The sequence below is a fragment of the Haemaphysalis longicornis genome, unplaced genomic scaffold, assembly GCF_048455015.1.
Source record: "Haemaphysalis longicornis isolate Haplotype H1 unplaced genomic scaffold, Haemaphysalis longicornis Haplotype H1 scaffold_9, whole genome shotgun sequence".
In the NCBI taxonomy this organism is placed as follows: domain Eukaryota; kingdom Metazoa; phylum Arthropoda; class Arachnida; order Ixodida; family Ixodidae; genus Haemaphysalis; species Haemaphysalis longicornis.
Window position 1 is genome coordinate 121,943,554 of NW_027526460.1, and position 21,846 is coordinate 121,965,399.

Sequence of the window (21,846 nt, forward strand, 5' to 3'; positions counted from 1 at the left end):
TTGCGCTCGGCCCCCGCAGCCCACCGCCTCGCCGCCTTCTCTTCCATCTCTTCCATCGGGTTTGTAGTATCACGTGTACACCACGCAGTTATCAAGCCGCTATAACGCCGCTGAGTCGCCAACGCACGCCGCTGACGACGTAGTTTGAATGCGTTAAAGATATAAGGCGCGTTACTCACACTGATATCAGCGTGGCTTCCGTGGCTTAGTCGGTAGCGCGTCGCGCTGCGGCCGCAAAGTCCTCGGATCGAAACCTGGCGCCGGATGCTGTTTCTTTTTTAAATATAGAGGAGCACTGCGGACGCCGCCGACGCCGCCGCCGCCGGCGGTGGATGGTTTGGGGTCGCTTATAAAGTGCATTCGCACTTAAAAGAAATATCGTTAAAGCATTCGCTTCTGACACAAACGCAACGCACTCGTGCGCGGCGAGAAGAGGAGCTTCCCCAACAGCTCGCAACTGGCTTGGTTTGCTTAGGTCTGTTCGGTGTTGGGAACTTTCATCTTAGCATCGCGGTAGATATTTGACCACCGCTATCTCTACAACTGCGAATTACAATCCATAGCACAATTTTTCACCGCACTAACATCCATTTTCTCGAATGCGGAAGTTCTTTGCCGCGATCAGATTGATTTCGAAGAGCGGCGATGCGATAAGCTGTTGCTGCCGTGGTCTGGGACGGTTCGGGCCGCAAGCAGTGCCGTGCGGGCAGGCGCGCCGGCGTGTTTACAGGCACGGCCGACGCGCGCGCCGATCGTTTCCGTGTGCTGAAAACGCTTCAAGATTGCCTGCTATATCCATTTTTGGCGGACGACGCGCGGAATTTACAAATTTAGCACGGCGTTTGTCGTAGTTGATCGGGCGGATCGGGAAACGAGCCGCTGCTGACGGGCAGTCGCGCTGATTGCGAGAGCGATTAAAAGAACGCAAGCGCGTCTTGGGGACAGCTTTTGGGCGCCCGCTATTTGAGAACCTTTGTCTCTTCCGAACGCCAGGTGATTTTTTTTCGCGTCCGCTGATGCGCCGCCACTTGCGTCCGAACTGAATAGTGCGATTTTGAGCACTGCGGCTGCAGAAAGTGCGGTTAGCGTGACCGAACTGAGGTGCCAAGCTCAGTTTGCGCTAACCATGGTTAGCGACGTAACCGCAGTTTCGTCTGTCGTGTAACGCAGCAAACTGCGGTTTTGTCTAACCGCGGTTTGCTTAACCGTGGTTAACTGTGCCCATGTAACTAGCTCTCCATCCCCAGGCAGCAGGCTCTGCAGTGACCACTTTACTGAGAACTGTTTTGACAGAACGGGCGCACGAACTCGGCTACAGCCTGTCGCCATGCACACGTTGTTTTCTTTCTAGCATAAATCCCTAGCATAAATTTCTAGCATAAATCCCGTTAGAACTGCGTCGTCACTCAAACCAAGATCCAAGTGACATTTTCGTGCTCCTTTGCAATTAAATTGTGCTTCATATTAACGTCGCATATTTCGGTATAGCATATGTTGCGATCTGAACGCAATGTGAATAGCCAAAATGCAATAAAGTGAGAACAAAATAGTAAAATCCGCCAATGGGGACGCTTATCAGCGGTTGAAAAGCATAGCAGACGCCCGACTTCCGGGACGAGCCGTTGAACTTCCGGTGCCCGTGCGCGCGCCCGGCCGCGACAGCGGCGAAGCGCCATCCAGCAACTAAGTGGAGATCAGTGGTTTGGAGCCGTACGAAGGTACTCGCCTCGGCCTGGATTAGGACTAGGACGGAAGACATTTTTTGAGTTTTGCGAATAGTGTGCGAAGATATCGGCGTAGCGGAAGGGCAGGGAATAGATACTGGGTGCTTGATACGATGACTCACTCTGTGAACGCGCGCCGCAGCATGCGCCGCTCCGTTCACCTCCAGGGAAGCGTGCCCAAAAAAAAAAAAAAAAAAAAAAAAAAATCCGCGTATTGTAACATCTTCCTCATAAGCTGAGAAAGGGTAGCTTGAAAAGCATATACCTCACACATAGTTCGTTCAGTAAACTGAATGCGTTTGAATGCCACTTTTGGAGAGTCTTTCTGTGTGCCTTTACTTGCCGCTAGTGTCACTAGATAAGGTTACAGAGTACAGGACATCTTTTCTGCTATTGTTCCGTGCCGCCACCTCGATCATTGGTCAGTTCGCATCACGTGGCATTTCGTAACACGGCGATGGTTCGTGGTCGCGGTCATTTTGTTGTTTATGCGTTTTCTGTCGGTCAACTGTGGTAGACTCAGCTTCCCCCCCTACTGTGCGGCTGCGCGCGACTGGCGTCGTCCCGAACGCGACTCAAAGAATTCGCTTCGCAGAATTTGATATGCAGACGTGTGTCAAAAGATGCCGCGTAGCCGCGCCTTCGGTAGTGTTGTTTACGAAGGACCTCGTCAAAGTTAGCGGTGAGGCGGCAGAAGCGAAAATCTGGCAACGCTGATAAACACCAAAATGGCCACCATTGCTCACGTGAGTGCCTCAGTGATGATACTCTGTACTTATGTGGTGACACTAGTTGCCCCCCGGCCCTGACGGTTCTTGTGAGGAGAGGCACGTACCGGTCGTGTTTGGAGTCTGTGAGGCCGTCCAGGTACCTCTTGGCGGCGATGCACTGGGGCGTTTCGCAAGCCACGAGCACGACGCCTCCGCTGCTGCGAATGAAGTAGGCGACCACGCTGAACAAGATGATCAGCAGCACGGTGAGCGAGAGGGCTCCGCCCAGAGCCAGGAAGCGCTGCTGCTGGCTGTTCAGCTCGCTCTGGCCGCCTTCTTCCTCCTCTGCGGCATCACGCACGCGGTTGCAGAAGTCCCAGAGATTACCACGTGAGAAAATAGCAAACGGCACAGGCGGCCATGAAGAAATAATACAAGTCTCATTCCACCACTCAGTGCACGCTACTTTGTTCCAGCGACAATGATGTCAGCCTTAGCGCAGACGTCAAACAGCTAACCTAGTTAATAAAGAAAACAGTTGAAACACTGCAGCTATTCACCAGTTACTTTCTTGCACAGATACTATGATGTCACATGTCCTTGTGGTACGATGAACAGCTGCCAACCACAGCCTCGCAAGAAGAGCGACTGTGCGGTTGCAGTGGTGCCTCTATACTGACCCCATGTGCACCGCTTGGACGATGACGTGCAGTTAATAGACGGATAATTTCTTTAAACAAGTTCCATTATTACTTCACCGCTGACTTGAAACTATTGGCTGGTAGATATAAAGAACTACGAGCCGGGTTAGGTTCAGGGCACCTCTAACAAATTTAGAGAACCGCGTGGGCAAAACGAACGAGGTAACGGATCACATGCGCTACTAATAAATCCGAAGAAGTCTCCCTTGAATTTTGCGTGTACTCCTTTCAATGCTTTTTAACGCCTTGGCAGCACGGCACTTGCGTCCGCGCAAGTTTTCCGCTTCGCAACATAAGCCGTCCTGTTGATATGACACGCGCCCGACGACAATGTCTGCTTTTACACGCAAAGCATTGGCGTTTGTGCCCACGGACACAAGATAATTAGGAAGACCTAGGAAAACGACATTCTTGAAATTCGGGGCTCTGTTTCACTGTCTTCTCCGATATAGATTAACTACGCATGGAAAGACATCAAAGCACATTACAGGGATAACGGCACTTTTAACGTAGCTTTAGTAAGCGAACAAAAGGTTGAAGTGTGAATTCATCGGTCGTGGCCAAGCTACTCAGCTTACACTGCTTGTGGCTTGCCTAATCTCAATATCCCTCCTCGTCAGTCACCCTGGAAGAGCGAACCATGCTATATTGGCTTTCAAATAAGGCTTACCGTGTACAACTTTCCTGGGGACTGACACGGGCATCTTGTCGGAAGCAGCTTCGTTAGTGCTGTTCGGTTTGGTCACTCGGACCAAGGTCGGTGACTCACGGCCCGTTGCCCACCTTGCTATATTCACAGACTTGCGTCTCACCATACCCGTCAAATTTAGCAGCGCGCGGGATGCAGTACTTCGGATCGTGTCTTTCCGGAAGGACTGGCCCCTATTCTGGCTTCTCGTGCTGTCGTGAGGCCTCTCCCGCTGGGTGGCAGTCGCTACAGGAGACGGCGGGGAGGACCTAAGCGTTTCGGCGGCGGTGTCCTTGCGCGACGCCTTGGCACCGGCGGAGGTGGCGACAGGTGGTGCTTTTTCCGGCAGACCGTGCTTCAGCGCCCCTTTCCCTTCCGTGTACTCCCGGGTCTTGGCTGCCTGGCTCGCCGTCTCCTCCATGTCCGAGCGTTTCGTGGTCCGCCTCCTGACAGGCGGCGGTGGCGGCGCGGTGGCGCTCTCCCTCGGGGGACCTTGCGGCAATGATGCTTGCACCCCGTTCTGCTGTTCTGACCGGATGGTCTTCCTCGAGGATGTGCCTGGCCTCGTCGGCTCCAGTGTACCGTCAGGTGGTTCCGGCTGGGCTGTCTTCTTCGGAGGCAATTGGGGCCGAACCGACGTCTGCATGCCGACCGGTGGTTCCACATGGGTGGCACGTGGTTTTAAACCACCGGTGACCACTTTGGGCGCTGCGCATGGTGTTTTCTTCTCCTCGGCTGAGCTCTTGCACGATGCCTTACTCTGCGTAGAGGAAGCAGACTTGGCAGTGGTGCTAGACGACCCGCTTTGCGTCGCCAGGGCCTTACTAGCTTTGGGTGCTCTCTGGGGACCTTGCTTGGTCTCGGCCCCAACAGTCCGGGGCCCGGCTGGAGGGGGGGCTTGAGGTCCCTTGCTACTCATCTCTCCGGTTGGCGGTACGCGATGGCAAAAGGCAAGCCCGATCTAGCTCGATGCTATTTCGATGAAGTTCCGTCTTCTTCTGGGCTCGGTCCTGGAATGCGCAAAGCTCGTGCTGCGTGCCACGCCTCGCTGTAGTCATCTTCCTTTTCACCGGGCTGAAACTACTGGACACACAAAACTCCCATTTATTAAAACTACGATATTAGCAGAGGGAACAGAGTATGCTTATAAACTTTACATCTTTAGTATGTATTTCACTATCAGAACATTAGCATTATTGCCATGTCCATGCAAGTGCAAGGTTAGTTCATTATCAGATCATAAGAGCACGGGACTTGAAGGACAGGCTTCTTCAGGGAGTTGGGGAAGTTGATAATATTGTTGATGGTACCAATCGATTGGCACATACCCGGTCAGGGAATAGGAAGTAATTACATGACTCGGACGTTTCCAAGGAAGACGACACAATGCGATGTCTAATGACATGTTTGAACACACAGAGACCATTCGACGTTCTGCTAAACATGCCAACTGATTGGGCGTTATTCCGTTCCGCAACAAGCACAAGGCAAGCACTTTCAATGCAATACGTTATCCTGCGCCCCGCTTCTAAACCCGCGTAAACGTTACCAAACAACCATTATTAGTGGAAGAATGCTTAGAAATAAGTCCAGCGAGCACTGAACGATAGAAAATGAAGGACGTAACACTAATGCGTAAGACTTGAAGGTAGCGAAGCTGTACGCAGCAGTGGCGGTTTTCCTCTTTTTTGCCTCACGGCGTTGTTTAATTCTCGCCTCTGTACGAGGGACCACAGCTGGATGTTCGTCTTCCTTTATAGCACACGGTTTTGCACCGCAAGTGGCCTCGTGGCCTTCCTTCCTGGCGCGCCCTTAGGGCTTCTGCGGCGGCATCCTTGCCTTCCTCAACCACTTCCTGCGCACACATCTCGCGCGCATCTCATTTCCCTCCTCGCCTATCTCTCCCCTTAGCCTCCCTCTTGAGCCGTTGCTCCGTGACGGCGCATGCGGATGGGGGTGTGGTTTGACCTCTAGTGCTCAAGGGCAAAACTCGTCGCCCCGAGAAGACTGCCGAGAAGGCGCAACAGGGCTTGCTACATCGGCGCGATAAAGTCACGGCGCCGGGCACGGCACCGACGCGCCCTCTGTTGCGAGGCTCCAGAGAGAAAAGGCCTGTTGGTTCAAGGTCAATCAGTGCATAGCCGGCTGCCGTCCTGGGCAGACGACGCCGACGAACCCCTCGCACGACTGGACTTTCTTCGGAGTCGGTTTGCGGCGAAAGAGGTCTACGCGTTTGAAACGTCGTTGTCGTTGAAACACGAAGGGGCTTTGATTTTTTAGAACGCGAAACCTACAATAAAAAGATGTGGTTGAGAATCTAGGTATGGTTAGTTCCACTGAATGATGGTTTTTATACTTTATGCCATTAGTTAGTATTTCATTAATGTCATCATCACCAGCCTATCTACGCCCACTGCAGGGCAAATGCCTCTCTCATTAATCTCCAATTATCCCGGTCCTGTGCTACCTGCGACCAATTTATCCCAGAAAACGTCTTGATCTCATCTGCCCATCTAACTTTCTGCCGCCCCCTGCAACGCTTGCCTTCTCTAAGGATTCATTCTGTTACCCTTAATGACCAACGGTTTAGCCTTCAAATTACATGCCCTGCCCACGTCCGTTTCTTCTTATTATTTTTTACTAATATGTCCCTAACATGCGTTTGTTCTCTGACCCACTCCGCTCTCTGCTTGTCCCTTAAAGGGACCCTGAAAGGCGTTTTGAGCACACTAAATGAAGTAGCGCAATCCTTAGATTGGGTCGTCAACGTCATCAGCGCCAAGTATTACTCTTTTACGCGCAGCGGAGAGCTCACACTTTTGTTGCAAAGTTTGTCGCTTTTTTCTCACCCTTCCCTTCGTGTTTTTGGACGCCGCCATCTTCACATGTCTACATCATCGATTCCCAGATGTTCGTCATGAGCTAGACATCCTTCTATTGGGCGGCATTTTAACGCACTTCCGGCAAAGAGATGAGTCGTCGGCTCAGCGTCGGCTCGGCGGCTGATCTGCCGCCGGAGTGCCGGAGTGCTTGGACATTTTACGATAAAAGAAACAAGTGTAAACAAACGCTTAACCGTTTGTATTGAATGCAACACGGCCATAACACGACATGGATATGCTCTTACCTGAGTACGTTCCATAACGAAAGCGTTGAAACCCCGTGGCACTTCTTTCGTGCAATCGCACAGAACGCCCTGAGCCTAATGCCCGGGTTTGGCACATACATTTTATTCAATTTCAAAACAATCCAGAGATGCGTTTCGAACGAACAAAACGTCACAACATGCGTTGCAAGTCTGAACCGCGATTGACAGACGATTGGTTGCCTCCTCCTGCCCGTCGTAAATTCGGCGCTCACCTCGCGCGCGGTTTGCGGGGACGAACAGCAAGTCACTTAATTCTGGCGCACAAGCTGAGATGGCTTTTAGCCACGCACACTGCACATACCCCATGCGAGGTTCCGTCGCACGTCACTCGAGAAAGATAATCCAGACCATGGAAAGCACTATCCACCCGCAGAAGCACAACGTCGCATTTCATCGCGAAACAAAGGCGTCCACAACACATACACACCATCGCCTCCTGTAATATCAAACGCATCTCGCACTTCCCAATGGGAGTGAGTGGTACGCCTGCAGTTCCCACATGTCGCGAGGTGGAGCCCCAAGCTGAACCGCGATCACGCAACCGTAACTGATTTCTGGAGCGGTTTGTGCCTTGTTGCCAAGGCAACCAATGTTTGAGATTGTCAAAGAAATGGCGCTCGCTCCAGCGCTAGAAAGCTCAGAGCCGCGCCGGAGCATGTTTTGCCAACGTTGCCGCTCTCCACCACGCGTCGCCCCAAGCTGAACTGGTCAGATGATTGAAGCGTTTTGTGCACGGGTTCTGTATCGGTTTAAAATGTCTTTTTCACATGCCGCCGGCAGAAATTACCACCGCCGCAAAATAAGACCCGGCACCAGCGGGGCCACATCTGATACGGCGCTTTCTGGATAAACAGTGTGCGGTGCATGAAAGGAACCGAGCGCACAATCCTCCCCGAGCGGCTGCGAGTTCGCCGCCGATAAAAAGTCACGTGCCGCCGATAACTGCAGCCACGTACAGCGCGAAAGGGCAAGGCTAGGCCGACTCACAAATGCGGCCCGATTTTTCGTTCGCTTTTCCAGCCTTGAGCGGAGTACGGGATTCATGGTGTCAACAAAGCTTGTCCGTAGCAGACAGCAATCTTAGGAGCGCCATAGCGGAAGTACGTCACCGCTGACGAGCGCAGCATCATGAGAGGGAAGGCTTGCGCGCCGTCAACAGCGAAAGGAGGAGGAAACACGGCGCGACGATAATGCGCGGTTTTTAAATGCAGAGCATTTCAGTAACTCACGATGTCACCCGCGTTGTCCCTTCGTAGTCCGCACCGTCGTTGTCCGCACCCCTCCCCCTACACTACATAAAAGAAAATACTATCCGGCGCCAGGTTTCGATCCCTCGACCCTGCGGGCGGAGCGCAATGTACATGGTGCTGTACCCACTGCGCCACAAAGCCGACACAGAATGGGAGGCTACGGACGCGCCTTATATCCTTGACTCATTCAAATTACTGCTGACGAGCGCTCTCTCGTCAGCAGTTGCCACAAGTGCAACAACATAAACGTAACGCAAACTATTTAACGTCGTGCGCCCCCGGAAATGCTCTGCATTTGATCGTGCCCCTCGCGAGGGGGATGTTGACGCTACCTCTTGCAGAGACCGAGTGCAACCGCCGAGAACAAGGTCCCACGAGCGGCGCGCGCGCCGTGGACTGGTGGCGCCATCTGTCAGATGCGACGCGAACTACTGTCAAGCAGTGCGAAAAACGAACGCGCGAAATACAAACCAGGCTGTTTCTTCTTTCGCGCTCCGTAAAATAATTACCGACTTGTCAACCGGATAAACGATGAAAAGTGTGCTAATTTGAGCCGGTCTATGCAGTGCAAGCAAAAACGAGAGCTTGACAAATTCACTTCAGTGTCCCTTTAAGTGAAGAGGCGTCGGGTGTGGGAAGGAGCCGGATTGTATGAGCCGTAGGGTAGTTCGTTGTTCTCTGGGAAGGTCAGGGTAAAGCGATATAGGGTGTGTCTGGGAAGGCGATAATGCTGGGTTATGTACCTGAACGAGACAAGCGGGTGACTGTCCTCGTGCAGCTCCATAGCACGGGCTTAAAGGCACAGGCTTGTTGGTGGGCGTATTTGTTTTGAAATTCCGCCGTGAGTTTGTTTGAATCGGGCATGATGCAAGGCCTGTTTGATCCCTTTCGACTCTGCGCGTGGGCCTCCCAACGTTGATAGCACGGCGCGCTCGCTGGAGCCGAAAGGGAGATGTGCCTCATGTTGGAAACCTCCAGATATAGTTGAGAACTGCGTTCCTGGTTTGGGGTAGTGCGCGGTGGAACGCCTGGAATAGTAGATAGATAAATCTTAGCAGGGGGCTGGCATAGTGACCTGTAGGGAGGTTAGGGATGCACCATAAGGCTGTGGAATGGTATTACATCTGTTCAAAATGGCATTTCTGGCTGCTCCAAACCTGCTTCAAGGACTGCTCCCAAACCCATCTACCTTGTTCCACCCCTGAATTTAGCTTTTGCTGGACATGTTTACCCTGTGTAAAGTTAACTTCACATGAAACTTGATAGCTCTCAACTGGATATAATCCGGTGCCTACGCCACGTTAACATGTAACATTAACTTAGCCTGAGGCTACCACTGCATGTTGCGGTGTGGCACCATATCGCCACCAAGGTGCCTGTCGCGTCAGTTGAAAAGGACGAAACAGCCATTTTCCTGTTGCTATCCCCCTCCTCTCACTAGCCTTTCTGCGTGCTCCCGGCTTGGCCGGAGCCTAAGCCTGGCTGCGTCCGCGGCCAGCTCCGTTTCGCGGAAACTATTGATTTACGATTTCTCGGCTAATATCGCTTTAACAAAATTCTTGCGGGAGGAGATCGCTAATACATTGCTTTATTTGGTTACATGTACATCCATGCATCGGCGAAAGGTATTTCAGGACCCCTTTAAAGTTACACATATCACCTTCCGTTCCATTGCTCGCTGGGACGTTCTCAATTTAATTTGAACCCTCTTAGGGAGACTTTAAGTTTCTGCCCCGTAGGTGAGTATCGGTAAAATACAGCTGTCATACACTTTCTTCTTCAGGGACAATGGTAGGCGGCCATTCATTATCTGAGAATGCCTGCCGTATGCACTCCACCTCATTCTTATCCTTCTAATTATCTCTGCCTCATGGTTGGGATCCGGGTTCACAACTTGGCCTAAGTAGATATATTCGCTTACCACCTACACTGCCTCGCCACCTATCCCCAACCGCTGTGAATTCCCGAGGTTATTGATCATTACATTAGTTTTCTGCATATTAATTTTCAGGTCCACGGTTCTACTCTCTTTGTCCAGTGCGTAAAGCATGCTTTGCAATTCGTCCCCTGAGTTACTTAGCAAGGCAACTTTATCATCAACTCTGGAGTTACTGAGGTATTCTCCATTAACCCTTACTCTCACCTGTTCCAAATCCAATGTTCTGAATATTTATTGTAAACATGCTGTGAATAACATTGGAGAGGTTGTCTCCTTGTCTGACACCCTTCCTTATAGGTATTTTACTGCTCTCCTTATGGAGGATGATGGTAGCTGTGGACCCATTGCCAATGGCCTCTAATATTCTCACATATGCTCATCTACACCCTGGTTCCGTAACGCCTGAATGAATGACTGCTGAGGTTGCGACCGCATCCAATACTTTCTCATAATCTATGAAGGCTATATATAGGGGTTGTGGGCCTGCTCTCTACGGCATGCCAAGGAATGAGGCGCACTGCGGTTGCGTGAAAGAACTCTTTACTTACATCTTCCAACGCGCTGTCGCCCGTCCGGGCATACACACACACACCATCTCCAGAAACACTCTCGTCTCGAGTCCCGAGTCCCGCGTCCCCGCGCGCGGTTCTTCTTCACCACCCGCTCCTTCGCCTCGCTGCCCGCTGCCCGTCGTGTCCGCCAGCGCCATCTCTCGGGGCCCGACGTCCCCAGGTCCCGCGGCAGCAAAGGAGAGAGCTCGTGGCGAGGGGCGCCGAAGCGCTCCCCACAGGGTTCAGTATACTCAACGCACTTCTCTATCACCTGATTGATCAAGTGGGCAATGGTCTAATTAGTGTCGCATCACGGCGGCGACGGGAGTAGTCTGTGTCGATTTTACTCAACTGGCCAAATTAGCCCAATCGGCCAAAAATCAAGACAAACTGATCAGTTATAGTTGCGAAACGACACCAGCGAGGATTGCTGTACCGGATGGGAGAAGTCTGTCTTGATTTTTACCCAACCGGCCAAACCGTTTCCGATCACTGACTAGCCAGAGTCATTGTTAATGATTAACAGTGACTTTGGCTAGTCAGTGATCGAAAGCGGCTAGGCCGGTTGGGTAAAATCAACACAGACTGCTCCCATCGCCGCCATGATACGACAATAATTATACCGTCGTCGATCGTGTGAATATGGTTCATTATTGAATAGCCTTTATGGAACCCTGCTTGCTATTTAGGTTGACTGAAATCTAAGGTGGCAGAATGGCAGAAATTTTGTTAGCGATTGCCTTGGTAAGTACTTTTTAGACGACTAACAGTAAGCTGATCTGCCTGTAATTTTTCACGTGCTTCATGTCACCTTTCTTATGGATTAGGATGATGTTCGCGTTCTTCCAAGATTGCGGTACACCCGTGGTCATTAGGCATTGCGTGTACAGTTCATAGTTACACTGTCCTAACTTCGACGCCGTGCCTGTGCAACATGAGAAGCGCACGCAAATCTGAGAAGCCGCCCGTGAGAGGTGAGAGCGGCGAGAGTGAACCACTCGTGGCGGAAAGGCGGCGTCGGCAGACGTCGCATGCTCCGGGATTCCTTCTAGTGCATCGTTTCAAACGCGGTACGGCTTGTAACTGACGCAGTATTTATTACCTGCTGCCAAAACGTCCAGCCCAGCGGTCGGCACCGCTTCCTCGTCAGCCTGCCCGCGACGCATGAATACAGACTGGTACGTATATGCCATATTTTTATTACGGTTAATAGTAGTTCCATTTCAGTAGCAATATCGCTTATGCCAGTTGGCCGGTGTCGTGTATGGAAAGCCGTTCCCGCGAGCTCTATGCTCCGACCACAAAGATACGAGCGCCAATGCGCGGTGTGTACGGTATTTTTTTTTCCATGCTGAGAGCGCTTTGATGGCGATTTGACGAAGGTGGCGACGAGCGGCGGCATGTCCCAGGAGTGAGTTAACGTAAGGGTCCCTGCCGAAATCACTTCGTCGCAAATGAAGCGAGCACACTCGTACTTCCAATTTAGCTCCCTTTCTCTTCCGTTTGCACAGTTCATAAAACGTAGCCACTTGCTTCGCCTAGGTTCGTCGTTGGGCGGCGCATGAAAGGAGATCTCTTCACCGGCGGGGATGTCGCACTCCCTCGACGATTCTTCCGGACGCAGCAACGAATATTTATTGTAAAGTACTCGAACAGACTGAAGTTTTCAGTAGTTCGAAACTAAAAACGAGCTCGTAACAACAGCAGCAAGCCAACACGACCACCATTCCGAAACCTCTGCGACGAGTGCCCTATCTCGTCGCTGCTTGCTGTTCCTTACTCCCCTCGTTTCTATTTTTACCATTGCTGGTTGTCTATATGACGCCAACTTTCTGTCAAGGGATTAATATACCAAGCAAGGTCGCCGCTGTGCGTGCTAGAACGGTTTTTTGGCCCCGATGAGCCTCGAACCGGAAAATTCGTCTGCGCGACGGCGAGATATGCAGCTCGGCCGGCGGTAGTTTCGTATGCATTGGCGTACATGTTTGCCTGTTCGTTCGGAACTTCAAGCGTTTACTCCACCGTTCTTAGTGTCATAAAAGGAATGCGCAGTATGTTTCACGGGCATATAATTCACTATGCTAACTGGTAAGCCCTGCCTAACTTGCGTTTGCTTTTGCCAGCCTCCGCAAATCGCAGAGCATTCTCGTGTGACATCATAGGTTCTGTTGCGGGAAATAAGCTAGTGGGTTGCATCGTCATTCCCTTTTTTTTTCCTAATTATGTAGCTTATTTGAGCGAAGTTTGCGTTAAACGTGGTGTCAGTATGGTTCTAACGAGGCAATCTTTTGAATGAACCAAACTTGTGTTTTGTCTGCATGGCCCCATTAAATTACGTCATGCCTTCTAAGCCAATCACAGAGAGGGCGTGTATAACATGAAGTATTGTTGCTGAATAGCTGCCTGCGTCGTCATGTCCGGTGCATGTAGCCTAGTTTTCCATTGCAGGCCAATACTTGTACGCTTTCAGTAAAGAGGAATAAGGGAAACTTTAGAACTGGTGGCCGTAACTTCATGAAACATCAAAATTACGAAGGCAAACACAACCCCTTCGTCAACTGCAAGCACGTGACCAAAACTGAAAGCCAATCAGAAAAGACTTTCGCTAATTCCCGCTTTCCCTGGAAATTTGGGCAGTCGAGAATAGGGCCCCTAGGCGCCATCTTGATAATTTTGTCCGCACTTGTAGCGTGGCACCCCATCGCGAATTGAGCACAAAACACCAAATGCTCTGAGAACCTGGCACGAGTTGCCATCTGGTGTTCTGAGCTGAATGCACGATTAAAAAAAATTATACTGGGAAGTGTGGCCTTCATTTCAAGTTTGCGCGCAAATGGAACAGCGTGTCACGTGAACCGATGGTGAGGTTGTCTTTACCAGCTCAGAGCAATGGACACAGGGAAGCCGTTGACGGGTTTAACAACATACATTTAATGCACACTCAAAAACCCTAACGCAAAGCACTCAATAATTAAACTACGCGCAAATGATACACACTCAAACCTCTAACAATCCCAAAACACAACTCAAATACAAACCCCTAACTTAACAGCTCAATATACAATTCAACTCAAAACCCAAAGGTCTCTACCATAAAGTCTTACCCTAACAGTTCAAATACACTCCTTAATCAAGTTGTAGTGCATTTCTTTCGTATCACAACTCCTTAGTTGTGTCCCTTCCTTACAATTGCGTCCCTACTGGACTGGCCTACCCCGCTGTCGTCGGCGCTGACGTGTCGCTCCCGTTGCGTGGCCGCGACTTGGTGGTAGCCGTCCTCGTCTCGCTTCGGTGCCGGCGTTCGATGCGCGCGGTCAATCCCTGGACGGCGTGGGCTCCACGCGTCCTCACTTCTTTCCTCTGTGGCTACCCCCTGGTAGCCGCTCTCGCTGGAGGTCCTTGATGCCGGCGTTCGACGCGCGCGGTCATCCCTTGGGCGGCGTGCTTCCTCGGTGGCTACCCCCTGGTCGCCGCTGCCGCTGGAGGTTCCAGGTAGGCTCGGCCTGAACGTAGCCTTTTGGGGCCGTCGAGACGAACGTCGACGGAGCGTGGACGTTGGCCGCTGGTGCCCGACCGATGCCGCTTGGGCCACGAGGACACAGGTTCGTGGTGCACCTAGGATGACGGTGCCGATGCGAAGTCGGCCCGCTCCCGCCCAGGCTCGGATGGCGGGGTCGATGGCCTGGCCGCGTCCCCCTGGCTCGTTCGTTGAAGCGCACGTGCTCCGGCCGCCTCCTGGTTGTCTGCCTCCAGTTGCCTTGCCTCCCCCTTTCTCTTTGTGCGCACCGCTTTTATACCCTCTGGGCTCTCTCGTGGCGCACTCCCATTGGCTTCTTTCTTCTTCCCTGTCCTTATATGGTCAATCCGCAACTTGTCCCATGCGCGGCCTTCCCTGATTGGCCGACCAGTACGCTGCCACCTTTGCCCATGATTCCTCGGTGTGTCGGCGCTGGCGCTTGCTGATTGGAGCGCTCCTGGCGGGCACTTCAAATGGTCGTTCCTGTGTTCTTTTTCCTCGTTTTCCGGGGTTTTCATGCATCCCCTCTCGGGGGGGGGGGGGGGGGCGGGTATTGGAGGACAACGACGACGACGAGCTCTGCGGCCGTTTGGTACATCGGCTCCCGTTCGTGTCAACTCTCTCCCTTGTTCGCCAAACGGGTCTTCGAATGGATTGCTTTGCCTCAACTGATTCCTCTCGACGAGCGGCATTGAACAAGCCTGCACACAAGTCAGTGACTTGACCTCGCGGTATTACATGACCGTTAGAAATTATGAGGCGAGTACTGTCACGCTAGGAGTGATTGATTGATTGTAGGGTTTAACGCGCCGACGCAACGCAGGCGATGAGGCGCGCCGTAGTGGAGGGCTCCGGATTAATTTTGACCACCTGGGGATCTTTAACGTGCGCCGAAATCTCGAACACACGGGCGTTTTTGCTTTTCGCCCTCACCAGAAAAGCGGCCGCCGCGGCCGGGAATCGAACCCGCGACCTCGTGCTCAGAAGCGCAACGCCTTAGCCACTGAGCCACCGCGGCGGGTACGCTACGAGTGAACAAGGCAGCCACTTGCACGTGCACGTATAGCGCTCGTGCTTTTCATGACAAGCGCAGGCAGGGTCGAGAGCTCTGCGCCGGCTTTAGTTGGCAGTTTTCATCTCCGCGATCCACTGTAAAGAAATGGACAACCCGCAACACACCCCACAGCAAGATGGTGGCTGGCTTTCGGTGCACCACCGCATATCGAAGCATATACTAGCACCGGAAGGCCACGATGGCGCTGCAAGCCCTGTCAACACTAAACGGCATTTAAAACGAAGAAGACCATCCCCACTTCCGAGACAGAATTAAAAACTGCATCTGCGACCACGCGAGGGGCTGAACCACAGTCAGTGGATACCCCATCACGTAGCTCAAGGGATTGCGCTCGCCTGCAGCAACCACCCGAGCTGTGCCGAAGATCGCCTCCTCGAGCGCACCAACCTCACCCAGAGTGTAGCGGCTATCCGCACACCGCACGCCGAGACGGTCGATGTACTTCGAATACTCACGCACATCAAGCTGGCCGGCAAGAAGCACGTCGCGTTCGCTTACGTAGCAGCAACCCGAGGCGTGCCACTGGTGCCCCGTACGCCTCGGGCCTCTGGGGTGGTACAGTAGTTAGGTCATGGACGTCCGGAAGGGGGGGAACCTGCCCCTCCTGGAGTTTCTGATATTTTTATGCACTACAAAAAAGCTGCACAGCTTTGTTGGCCCGTAATTATAATAAATTTGCCCTGAAGGACGATAGACATGAGAGGACACCGACGTTCTCCCCTTTGTCCGGTCCTTAGCGCAAAGTTTTTTTTCAAAATATGTACGTGAACCAACTAGGCCAACAATTCACGCTGTTCAAATGATAGTACACTCAGTTCCTGCGTATCCGTATGAAACGCCATTCAGGACTGCGGGTCAGCATTGCACATTAAACACTGACTAACATTGCCAGTCATGTCACGGCAGTGAAACAGACTGCCTGTGCTGGCTGTTGAAAAAGCGAACAATTCCGAATGGTTTGACCTTTTCTTTCTCTAAACTCTAGATTTATGCAGCTTATCCGCAAGAACTCCAGCTTTCGAATAAATTGCCAGCTATATCTCGGGAAAAAATCTTGACCGCTACATTTAGTAGCGAGACTGCAACATTCTTCCGTGCCGTCACATCTTCTTGTACCAATTGGAGTGAGTCCAGAACCCTTACGCAACTTTTTTTTTTTTTTTTTACGGAGGGACATTAACTTTTCGCATTTTTTCAATAATTTTAGTTCTTTGTTCGGTTATAAAATCCAATGTATATTATCCAAGTCTGGTTCTAATCCGCTGTTTATAATTTTTGTTTTATGTGCGTAGTTTAAACCACAAATAGCGCCTTTTTGGTGCTATCAAACCGTATCCCCCTTCCCCCCTCCGCCCCAGCTAGAGATGCCCCCCCTTGCAAAAAGTTCTGCGGACGCCCTTGTTCCGGGATATCCGTAAACACATTTTCTCCTTGAGGCGCGCCCTCCCGACACCTTTCCGTTGGATCCTTGCCTCCTAGCTTCTTTTCCTCACTCTGCGGGGTTTGTTGGTGCGACACACCGATATTGGTCGGCCTAAATCATTCCGCTGGTAACCCAGCGCGTTCAGCCAGCCTGAAATACGACCCACGGTATCACAGCGCTGTCGACTGCTTCCGTCTGGGTGTACCAGTTTCTGAAAGAAAGAAATACGTGTAAGGAGGGATTTCCATGTATTTCTGGTTTCTTCGGTAATTTATTTGCTTTTCTTAAATTGAGATCGCAGGCGCTTGCCATGTTCATTGATATCGAATTGGCTGTATTTTTTTGATGGCGCAGGTGTTGTTTTACACTTTTTTATTGCTTTCTTTTGGGAGGGGAAGGAGAGGTGAGGAATCAGAACCGGCTGTACGCGCTTCCCTTCTCCGGTGCTGCCCACAGGGAGGCTGTTTTGTATGAACACCGCGACGAATTGTTCGCCGATGTCGACGTATCGTAGAGTTGAGTGGTCTAGCCGTGTCTCTCGCCCTCGTTCCTTTACTGTCAACGGGAAAGCCCATTGGAGATGAGATCTGCTACGGTTTGTAAGATTGGCTGTCGTGGGATATGAACAGTGGTCATCTAGTCGCCGGTGGATGCCCTTAGTAATGTGAAACCAGAATGCGCCGATAGTGTGTGGGCCACTCGGAGGAGACCTTCGACGGGTTAATATCTCTGTAAGCCCGCTGCGTAATTCTCGTTTTGTTTACCGGCGAGACGCGAAGTTGGAAGCCGCGAGCGCATGCCTCGCGTTCCTTCCTTTTGTGCGGCGAGAGGAGGGGGTGCTTTTCCCGAGAACCTTCGTTGCGCTGGTACGCGGTCAGCTCTTCCCGCGGGTCGGGCGGCGGCCGTCCTTGGCCTCGGGAGGGGATTAGCCCCGACTTCCTCATTGTGCCGGCGAGCGCCCGTGGACAAAGGCGAAGCGGCGAGACGTTAAGACGTTGCTGTAAGGCGTTAGTCTAGACCGTTCTAAGCCGTCCGGCTTTCGCTTTGGAGCAGTTACCGCCCGTTCAACCTAGTGGGGTGGCCGCTCCTCACGGTATGCGACTTTAGGTAGCCGAGGCCTTGCCTTGGCTTAGCGGTGGCAATAGCGTTCGCGGAAAGCTGACTAGGAGTTGCGTGAGAGAGATTATCGGGTCATGTGACCGCGGGGGTGACATGTTTACGATTGGTTAGTTCTTTTTGTGTGTGTGTGTTTTATTTGTTTGTAGTGGACCAATCGGGTCCTTGAGAGCTGATGTCACCCTGATGTCAGCCCGGATATCCGCCTGACATCATTTGCACTCTCGCACCAGCAGGGGCGCTGCGCAAATCCTATAAATGCTAGGAACCCCATTACCGGGGGTCGGATTTTACTTCTTGCAGGCGCTTCGCGCCATCGGCTATGCCGAGCGTTCTTCTAAGATCCACAACTTGGGTCCATTGTCGTTTGTAGGTACCCTGTACCTTCGGCTATGCCGAGAGTTGTAACGAGTTACCCCATTTTATGTAAATATTGTAAATTTCTCTTGTAAACAGTACTGCCCATAAACTCCAAGTTATATCGTACCCAAGCCTGCGTCTAATGGCTACCGGAATCCAGCAACCACCGAACCCATCGACTCCTCGACGGCCGCCTCCGGCGGCTTAACAGATCGTCGGCCGCACTGGCGAACATCTCGTCTGGTCCTCATCGGCTGACGGCGGTACCAGCGGAGCCACCTTTGGGGGAGGAGTGAGAAGGAAAACTTTACTGGCGCAGTCGGACAGGCTGGTATCCGGAAGCAACGGTCCGACACCTGCATCGCCTCTGGCGATTCGCCTCGGGCGAAACAACTTGGCAGAACTTCACCGCGGCGAGATCTCGGATCGTCGCCCCTGGCTGCGGAGCAGCCGAACGTCGACAGAGCCACAACCACCCTGGGCGGAGTCACCGATCGACAGCATCACTAGGAAGCCTGGCGGGAACGCCGAACCGCGGAAACCTCGAGCGACCACAGGCCGCTAGCCACACTTGACGCAGCTAAAGTGGGTGAGTCTCCTCATTTCTTTCCCCGCTGCCACTGTTGTGTCAGAGCTGTGTGTGGGCCAGAGATAGCGGGTTAAAGGGCTAACATGTCTGGCGACGAGGATAACGAGAGTGTGAGTGGCGGTAGCGACGTACAAAGTGAGGTGCTCTCAGAGCGCCAGATGGAGTACAACTTGAAAATGGCAAGGGAGCGCCGAAAAACGCTAAAACTGGAACTTGCTCTTGCGAATAGTGCCTCTCGATCGCGTGAGCCCAGCCCAGCTGGCAGTGCGTCTCCGCGCGGTAGGAACAATGGTTTGCGGTACCATGCGAAAATGCTGGCAGGCGCATTTCCAAAATTCCCTACGGACGCGGAAGTACCGATTTGGTTTGAATCGGTTCAAAGCACCCTCTTGGCATACGAAGTCCCTAAGGAGTTCTGGGGGCAGATAGTGTTTCCCATTATCGCCGAGAGGGTCGAGTACCTTTCAACGAGACTAACTCCCGCTCAGCACCGCGACTACGAATCGGTCAAGGAGGTGGTACTTGAGGAGCTGAGGCTTTCGCCCTTAGAGTACCAAAAGCGGTTCCTCGGGGCCCGCAAGCGTAAGTCGGAGACGTGGAAAAGCTTCACCACCCGCCTTCGCAGCTACCTAAATTTCTACGTGGAAGCGAGAGGTGTGTCAACCTTCGAAAAGCTGTTGGACCTGCTCGTGGCCGATCAGCTGAAGACGGGGCTGACCGAGGAGGCTTTGAAATACGTGAGGCTGCGTGAGGGGGCCAGCTGGTTTGACGCATCAGAGTCCGCGAAGCTGCTGCAGACATTTGAGGGTGCCGCAGGAAACAAAGACGCTAGCGCTGAGGCTAACGTGACCAACGGGGAGAAACCGGCGACTAAGCCGAGCGGTGACAACCCGAAGGGGGCACGGAAACTTCCGCAGGGGCCCAAGACAAGGTTTAACCAACAGAGCAAGGGGAAACCTAACGCATGCTTCGAATGCGGCGCGGAGGGTCACCTGCGCCCGAACTGCCCACGTGTCCGGGAGCGACAGACAGCCGCGACAAACGCGCCAGCGCGCACAGAAAGGCTAATCGCGCGGGTCGCCACCGAGGGACCTACAGGTGTGGGGGATCGCTTAACGAGCGTAACCATGCACTGTGGGAACCAAGAGATAAGCGCAATAGTGGATACCGGAGCAGAAATCCCTGTCGTGCGGGAGAGCATCGTGCCCGACGCGCTAACGGAGTCTCACGGCACCGTGAAGCTTGCGTCCGCGTTTGGGGAACAAGTCGAGGCTAAGCTAGTAGTCCTCCCGCTTGCACTAAGGGCGGGCCAGGCGATTTTCTCCAACGTCGGGGAAGGAACTCCAGTGCTTTACGCACTAACCGACAAGCTAACATCGCGTACAGACTGTTTGCTATCCGCGGAGGATTGGGGCGTTCTGCAGGAAAACCGAGATCAGGAGCAGGAGGCAACCGGGATGGTCGCGACACAGACGAAGCGCGACGAGCTGGTAGCCGCGCTTGAGCTGAACGAGGCAGACGCTCCCCAAGAAACCCTGGAACAGGGTGAGGAAAACGCGAACGAAGCGGTAACCGGTGAGGTTGACGGCGACGCGGGTGATAGCATTCACGAACGAGAGCCTGCCGCGAGTGACACCCAAGCGCTTAGAGCAGAGCAAAAGGGCGACGCAACCCTCGAAAAAGCTTGGCGCGATGCAGCCGACGGGAAGGGAGGCATGCTGGTTATCGACGGCTTGCTCTACCACCGAGACAAGGTGCTGGGGGAGCCGATCAAGCAGTTGGTTTTGCCAGTGGCGCGTCGCCGCCAAGTACTCAGACTGGCTCACGAATCGCCCTGGGGTGGTCACCTAGGTTGTCGAAAAACGAGCGCTAGAATAAAGTACAGCTTCTATTGGCCAGGCATGGAGAAGGACATCCAGGAGTGTTGCAACAGCTGTCACGGTTGTCAGGTGAGGTCAGACCGGCGACTAACGGACCGCATGCCGATAGCTCCGCTAAGCCGACCAAAATACCCATTCCAAAAAGTGAACATCGACGTGGTAGGGCCGATAGACCCACCTTCGAGACGCGGATACCGATACGCGTTATGCGTCGTGGACTTGTGTACTCGTTGGCCGGAGGTGGTCTGCCTAAGATCATTGACCGCGAAGGCTACCTGCGACGCGCTGCTGACGGTGTTCGCTAGGACGGGAGTCCCGGAAGTAGTTAGCTCAGACTGCGGGACAAACTTTACCGCGCAGCTCACCACCGAGTTTCTGGCGCGGCTCGGGTGTTCCCCGCGGTTCTCTACACCCGACCACCCCGAGAGCAATGGAGCAGTAGAGCGTTGGAACCGGGTGTTCAAAAATATGCTTTTCCATGTGGTAGGCGAACACGCGGGCGAATGGGATAAGTTCGTCCCATTTTTGCTCTGGGCTTACCGCGAGGTGCCACATGACACAACCGGGGTGTCCCCATTTCGGTTGTTGTATGGTAGGGACCCGGTCGGCCCGCTAGCTATTCTCCAACGCTCGTGGACAGGAGAACAGGAGCTCCCGATCGCCCTAGCTGAGAGTCCCGAGCAATACTTGCTAAAATTGAGGCGAAAACTTCAACAAGCGGCCGAAGCTGCAGAAGGGACAAGCGCTAAGCGCCAGCGCGAATACGCTACCCACTACAACCTACGCACTACCCCGAAGTCCTTCGACCCCGGGGACCAGGTGCTAGTGTTCGATGATAAGCGACCCGGAAAGTTATACCCTAAGTGGTTGGGTCCGTATACAGTCAGGGAGAAATACAGGCAGCATTCCTACTATGTAGAGAAGCCGGAGGGAGCACGCATGCTGGTCCACGGTAACCGACTGCGACCCTACACCTGCCGAGTGCAGAACATTGGCGTCATATTTCATGACGACCAGGACTTCGGAGAAGTCGAATACGTGCGCAGGAAAATCGCTGCGGCTGAGGTTGCCCCAGTGCTCCCTGAGGAGAAAACCTTGCACCTACGCCCGGAGGATAGGGTCAGCATAAGCGAATTGTTTCAGCACTACGCCCCCCTGTTTTCCGGAAACTTAAG